The following is a 7,343-nucleotide window of genomic DNA, read 5'->3' as shown; positions in this document are numbered from 1 at the left end:
GAGAGCGAAGTATGTGTAAAATATTATATTGTAATTATAGCACAAGAAAATGACAAATAAAAAAAATAGGTACTAATGTTATAGATCTTTCATTTCTTTCTATTTTCTATATCGGTTGATAGCAGTAGCAGTGTTCTATTTATAGACCAACTCCGTATTATTACAGTTTGAAATTTACAACACACATTTTATAAAATAATCTCCTTCATTTCCAAGTCCACATATTAACACTGCCAATGTTTTCATTCATCTGCCAATGTTGCAAATTCAATCTGTGTGGGTATTGAAAAATTCTACCAAGGTTTTCAACATCACTGTAGGCATTTATTAACCCACTAGCATTTTCAACAACCAATAGACTGTAGACTAGTTGAGGGGCGAATATGATTGAGTTCTCTCCCTCCGAAGTCCGGAGTTTAATAATAAAATTTTAACGAAAAGCTACCGTATTATTCATTTTAACGAAAATCATATTTTTATATTAAAATATTAATCATGGTACTATTCAATTTATCCTTTATTTTGTCCTTATAGTTAAAACTCAAAGTTTTCAAATATTTTTCATAAATTTTCCTTTTAATAATTCAACTAACTAGGGTACAATAATGAGAGGTCATATTTCCACTGCAACATAAACATTATCATTAACCTTTTTTATTTAAGTACATCAATATATTTTTACACTAAAGGGTAGATCTAGTAATTTTATACATAACTTGTTAATACGATAAGTGGAACAAAAAAATAACGGGTTTTGGATCAACACGATAACTAATCGGATCATTATATCATTGTACGATTAAGAACCTGTTAATAATGGTTCATTAACAGGTTTACACGAAGATGACATATGGGTAACCCGTTTCGACACGTTAAGAAAAAAAATTATCCTGCTGATTTTAATTTTATGAACTACTACAAAGACTTACTATAAAATACAATAATCATAATCTATATGTATATATTGTATATTAAATATGTATTATTGTATTATTATTCTATAGAAATTTAAAAAAATTATGTTTTACTTATTTATTTATATTTATAGTATACTAAAAAGTGAGATTGAAAAATTATAAAACACATTAAAAATAAAAGTATCAAGTAATTTAAAAATACCAAACACAAACACATTAACAAAATTATAATAATTAATTTACAAGTACGAAAAAATGTGAAAAATATTTAAACTATGACTATGGGTTCATCATTGTTTGAATTTTTAAAAACATACAAACCCTCATGAATAATATTTTTAAGGGAGTTCAAAATAAATAAAATTCATAATCATTAATGTACAAGTCTAAAAAATATGAAAGTATATACAAACACGCAAGATTTCCCAACCTTTAAATGCAACTCCCTTCATTTTGCATATTGATAGGAGCATATTCATGCGACTTAAATGGCTTGTTCTCGTGCATTTACGTTATGTTTCTTTAGTTATTTTAGTACTTTAAGCTATTTTCGTGTGTTTATAGGTCCAAAGGGCTAAAGGAGCAAAAAGATGCATTTTGGAGACTTTTGGAGCACTTTTGGGCTAAGGACGGATAGCTTATGCTTGAAGCCAAAGTGTTGGACGAAATTGAAGACCTAATTGGAGCCAAAGTGTTGGAACCTTGTTCTCTTTAGTTTTAGGACATTTAAACCTTTCCTAATCCCAATCATGCCATGATTAACACACATCCATTCTAACACATTGTCATTGCACATGCATTTCCTTCATTAGTTAACCCACATGCACTTATCACTTATCATCACCACATATCATATCACTTAATCACTTATCACTTATCATCACCACTTAACCACTTATCATATCATAACCACATATCATATCACTTATCACTTATCACTTAACATATCATCCACCTACTTCACCTACAACATCCACCTACTTCACCTACAACATCCACTTCACCTACAACATCCACCTACTTCACCTACAACATCCACCTACTTCACCTACAAATGACATAGCCATATGTTCCCTCCACTACTCCTATAAATACCCTTGCATTCATTCATTCATTCACATCTCATTTTCATTCACATCTCACACACAACACTTCCATTCCATTGTACATACCACAACACATCCAATCTTCCCTTTGCCGTGAGTCTCCCCTATAATCCAAACACCATTTTTCCATTTCCCTATTAATCCAAACACCACTCCCCAAACCATTCACACCATCAAACTATCCTTAGACCTTGTGCTACAACAACGAGGAAGAGAAGAGTGCCTAAACGTTCATACAATTCAAGTTTGAGTTGTTGGAATGTTTAGGTGTTTCTTTGATTTCAATGTTTAAATTCAATTCTCTTTGTTTGTACGTATGAGGAATGGAAGAGAAGAGTGCCTAAACGTTCATACAATTCAAGTTTGAGTTGTTGGAATGTTTAGGTATTTCTTTGATTTCAAAGTTATAATAAACTAAACCCCCTTTAGCTAGGGGGTGATTCGAAATATATGTTTATGCTTGCATTTTGATTTGATTAATTCTAATTGCGTTTCATAAGTTGTGGTTCAATTTGTTTAACCGTTTGATTGATAACTTATTTATGAATGTTTATTAAGAATGCGCGCTTAATTTTCATGCATCAATATGACGCTAGAATATAAGTGAGTTTCACCTAATAGTTACGAATTTATATTTACAAGTAGTGGAGGTTGCTTATAAACAATCGCGTTAAATAAATTCTTGGCATAAGTTTCATGCGTATTCCATAGTAACGAATGCCTCGTCAACACTTAAAGTTTTCATGATGCTTAATGATCTTTGATTGTATCTTTATTGTGCTTTTCACGTAAAGGACTTTTGGAGAATGTTGTGAATTGCGTTGCGCTAACCCATCCAATTCATTAACTTAAGGAAAACTTGACGGTTAATTTAAGCGGACCTAATTGACCCGGGGCGTTGAGAATTAATGATTTGTTGAAATGCAATTGGAAATCGTTTTATTATGCAAGTATAACATATGTGGAGATGAACCCCGTAGCTAACTTTCCATCCATTTGTTCTTTCTTTTCTTGTTTCTGTTTTCATGTTTAATTTAACTTGTTATTCAATTATGTTAAACATGTGAAACTAATTTCTTTTTAGTTAGAGGCGAATTTGAAGCCATGGACATATGTTGGTTATGATTTGATTTACTCCAGTTATGAATTCATGAACTTTAGATGTGGGTTACTTTTCTGTTTTGATTAAGAACTTGTTTATGTATGTGGGTTGAGGGTCGACACTTAATTTGCATGCCTAAGACTTGATGCTAGGATATAAGGGAATTTCACCTAATCGTTATGAACTTATATTCATGAGTAGTAAAAATCGCTAGTCACAATTGTGTTTAGTAAACCCTAGGCTGGATTAACATGCGTATTCCATAGTTATGAATGCCTAGTCAATGTTTATGATTTCCGTTGAACTTAATGATCTTTGTTGAATGTCTCTATCATGCGTATTCCATGTGAAAGACTTTGATTAGGAATAATTTGGTTGTAATGCGTATCCCATTCAATCCAATGAATCTAGGGAAATCTGACGGTTAATTTAAGCGGACCTAATTAACTTGGAGCATTGTCATTCATCGTTTGTTGAAGTCATAACTGGGAGTCAAATTATATGCTTATGTTCATGTGTGGATAAGGAACCCTCTAACTAGTTTTTTTCTTCATTCTATTCCATCAATTTCGTTTGTACAATCTGTTTTGTTTCCAAGTTTCTATTTTAGTTTAATTTCGTCCAAAACCAATCCCCCATTTATTTTAAAGTGTTAGATTAGTTAGAAATACATTTATTTTGTGTTTTTACGTTTTTTTTGAGTCAAATCCAAGTGATTAACAATCCCTCCTAATCCCCGGTCAGAACGATCCCTACTTATACATATACTACAATTTGACGAAAAGAGGGTTTAATTTGTGTGCGTATAAATCACGCACCACATATCATTGAACATTGAAAGGCAAATATTTTTATTTTTATTTTTTATTTATTTTATTTATTTTTTTAATGTTTTGAAGTAATATTTATGTGACAATGTGGTATACATATACTAATGTAGTATTGTCACATCCCGGCCCGGGGGGGGACCACTTCCCAGGCCTGCTCCACTACCGTATCACGATATTGTCCGCTTTGGGCCCAGGCCATGCTCTCACAGTTTTGTTTCTGGGAACTCACATGAGAACTTCCCGATGGGTCACTCATCTTGGGAGCGCTCTCGTGCGCTACTTGCTTAGCTTCGGAGTTCCCATGGAACCCGAAGCCAGTGAGCTCCCAAAAGGCCTCGTGCTAGGTAGGGATAAGAATATACATATAAGGATCACTCCCCTGGGCGATGTAGGATGTCACAATCCACCCCTCTCAGGGGATCGACGTCCTCGTTGGCACACACGAGACCAGGGTTAGGCTCTGATACCAAATTGTCACATCCCGGCCCGGGCAGGACCACTTCCCGGGCCCGACTCCACCGTAGCATGATATTGTTCGCTTTGGGCCCCCAGCACACCCTCATGGTTTTGTTTCTGTGAACTCACACGAGAACTTCCCAATGGGTCACCCATCCTAAGAGTGCTCTCGTGCGCTACTCGCTTAACTTCGGAGTTCCTATGGAACCCGAAGCCAATGAGCTCCCAAAAGGCCTCGTGCTAGGTAGGGATGAGAATATCCATATAAGGATCACTCCCCTGGGCGATGTGGAATGTCACAAGTATTATGTTTATTTTTTATTTTTTATTTTTGTCAAATTATGTTTTTCATTTTCATTATTTATTGAATTAAAATATATTTTCTGTAACGGGTAACATGTCAAGTTATATTACCTGATAATATTAACGGGTCGATTTTGGGTTGGGTCATATTACTAGTTTACTTTAACGGGTGTTACACGACACGACTCGTTAAGATATCGGGTATGACACAAAAACGACACAAAAACGAACACGAAAAACACAACACAAATGCCAAGTCTAGTAGTACTAATTGGCAACATTAATATTAAATTTAAATTAACTATCTGATCCACTAAAACTACACTATCCTTCTAACAATAAAATAACACATTATTTTTTATTATTTTTTAGAAATAACCGTTCAATATTTTAATTTCCACTTAAAGATCATTATTACCAAAAATCATGTAAACCAGAGATTGTTTAATTATCAAAATGTATCAAATAAATTAACAGTTCTTTGTGAATATGTTACTTGTATCTACATTATTGATTTAGTTACATTTGGATTACTAAAGGATCTCCAATCTAAATAATTTTTCGTAAAAATGACCTTAACATGTAGATTAAAATTTATACAATGAAGATAAGTTATTTGTTGTAGAAACAAATATGTTTTTATTTAAATATTTATATTTTCTTTTATTACAAACATTAAATATATAAAGTAAATTTTTTTTAACCTTATCTTTTGATAAGGAGTAATCTCCTCCACTAAATTTTGAAACTTGAGAAAGCTTCTCACTTTAAATAAAGATTCTTTATCTGAGACCAACTCTAACTCTTGAAGTAGATTTCAAAATTTGCCTTCTATTCCCCTCCTAAAACACTCTAACCTTTAGTCTAAAATGAAGTTATGGGTTAAAATTCAAAAATTAGGCAAATTCTGGCCGAAAAATAGATTTGGGTTAATGGGCTGGCCCACTTATGTGAACCAGCAATTGGACATCACCCGTGCAAATTGGACGCTCTAACTCGCCCAACGCGCATCAGCTTGCAAGCTTGTGACCTAACCCACGTGGGTTATGTCAGCCACCTTGTCGGCTAATTAAGTTGATGTCGGCCACTTGTTGGCTAACTAAGTTAGTCCAATGGCTCCTTTTGAGATCAACGACTTACATTCAAATAGTCGCAGGTGATCCAAGTTTTAAGGAATGAGGATCCTCTTTGTGAGGAATCCGGAATCCTCACATTGTGCAGTTAGTTTTCGTCAAATGCTGTTTATGTTTAATTTTAAATAAAAAAAATTAAAATGATTTATAATCGCACAAGGTACGATAAACAGACACAATATGAAAATATCCAGAATCCTCGCAAATAGGATCCGAAGAAGATCCTCGTACAGTTTTAAGTGCGGACATAGTGAAAAAAATATGTGATGTGACTATTCCTTATTGACCGACGATGGATAGATTAATATGAAAACTAATGAAAAAGATTTGAAAACTTTGAGTTTTAACGATAAGGACAAAATAAAGGGTAAAGTGAATAGTACTAGGATTGACTTTTTAGTGTAAAAATGTGGTTTTTCGTTAAAGTGAACAGTACCGGGAGCTTTTCATTAAAGTTCCCTAGATTAATGTGGGGAGCCTCCTTTAATGGAGAATTTCAATTAAAACTACAACTTGGCTGCAAAAAGCAGGTGCAAGTTTTGTTGTTAGGAATGAATATAGCCATATGATGGGTGCTGGAGCTTTTAATCTTGATAGGACCACCATTAATGGAGATGAGGCGAGAGGTTTCAAAGAGGGTCTGATTCATGCAATGCAAAGGGGTTTTAAGAAAATCATGGTGGAGGGTGACTCCTCGTCTCATTCAGCGGCCTAAGGCTATTGCGAGATACCCTGGAATCTCATTCTTTAATTGAAGATATTCGATGGTTGGCTTCGAACTTTACCAAAATCTGGTGGAAGCACATTTATAGAGAGGCAAACTTTGTGGCAGATGTTTTTGCTCGACAGGGTCTTCTTGTCCAGCATAATCATTTTTGGGAGTTATGTATCCCTTTGTTTGCTAGAGCATCCTTTGATATGGACCATATTGGAACCTGTTGTATTCGTGTTTTCTTGCTTTAATTATGTTTTATCTTGTAAAAAAAATATTTGTAGTAGAGCATGTCAACTTCCGAGATGTAACATTGGAAGAAAAAAAAATAAAGGCCAAATCTCGGAAATCAAGGCTGTAAATATCTGTGTAGCGGAGGCTCTAGCAGCGTTGGAAGGGTGACTTCTTGCCCAAGATATAGGTTTCTCAAACATAGTTGTGGAATCAGATTCAAAAGAAATCATTCTAACTCGTATTGTCAAGCTACAGAAGTTCTTTCAAGCTTGAAATGGCATTCATCGGGCAGCTAATAAAGCGGCAAATTTTGTTGCATTGCATCAAAGAGCGAAGATGAGTGATTTTGCTTGGGTCGTTAGATCCCCATCTTCGTTTGTCATGATCTTGAACAAGGATGGCTTGCCATGTCTACCAGTTGATGCAAATCGACCCCTAATACATCTAATTTATTACAAGACCAACGAAAAATACAATTCGCCCATCATCCATCCAACAAGACGAAAACTCCAAGGCTTCCAAGCTGAAGTCCAACCACATTCATTTGTTT

Source organism: Pyrus communis, chromosome 14 (assembly GCF_041283825.1).
Source record: "Pyrus communis isolate YQ-2024b chromosome 14, ASM4128382v1, whole genome shotgun sequence".
NCBI lineage: Eukaryota > Viridiplantae > Streptophyta > Magnoliopsida > Rosales > Rosaceae > Pyrus > Pyrus communis.
The sequence above is the reverse complement of the archived record's forward strand: the minus strand, read 5'-3'. Positions refer to the sequence as shown.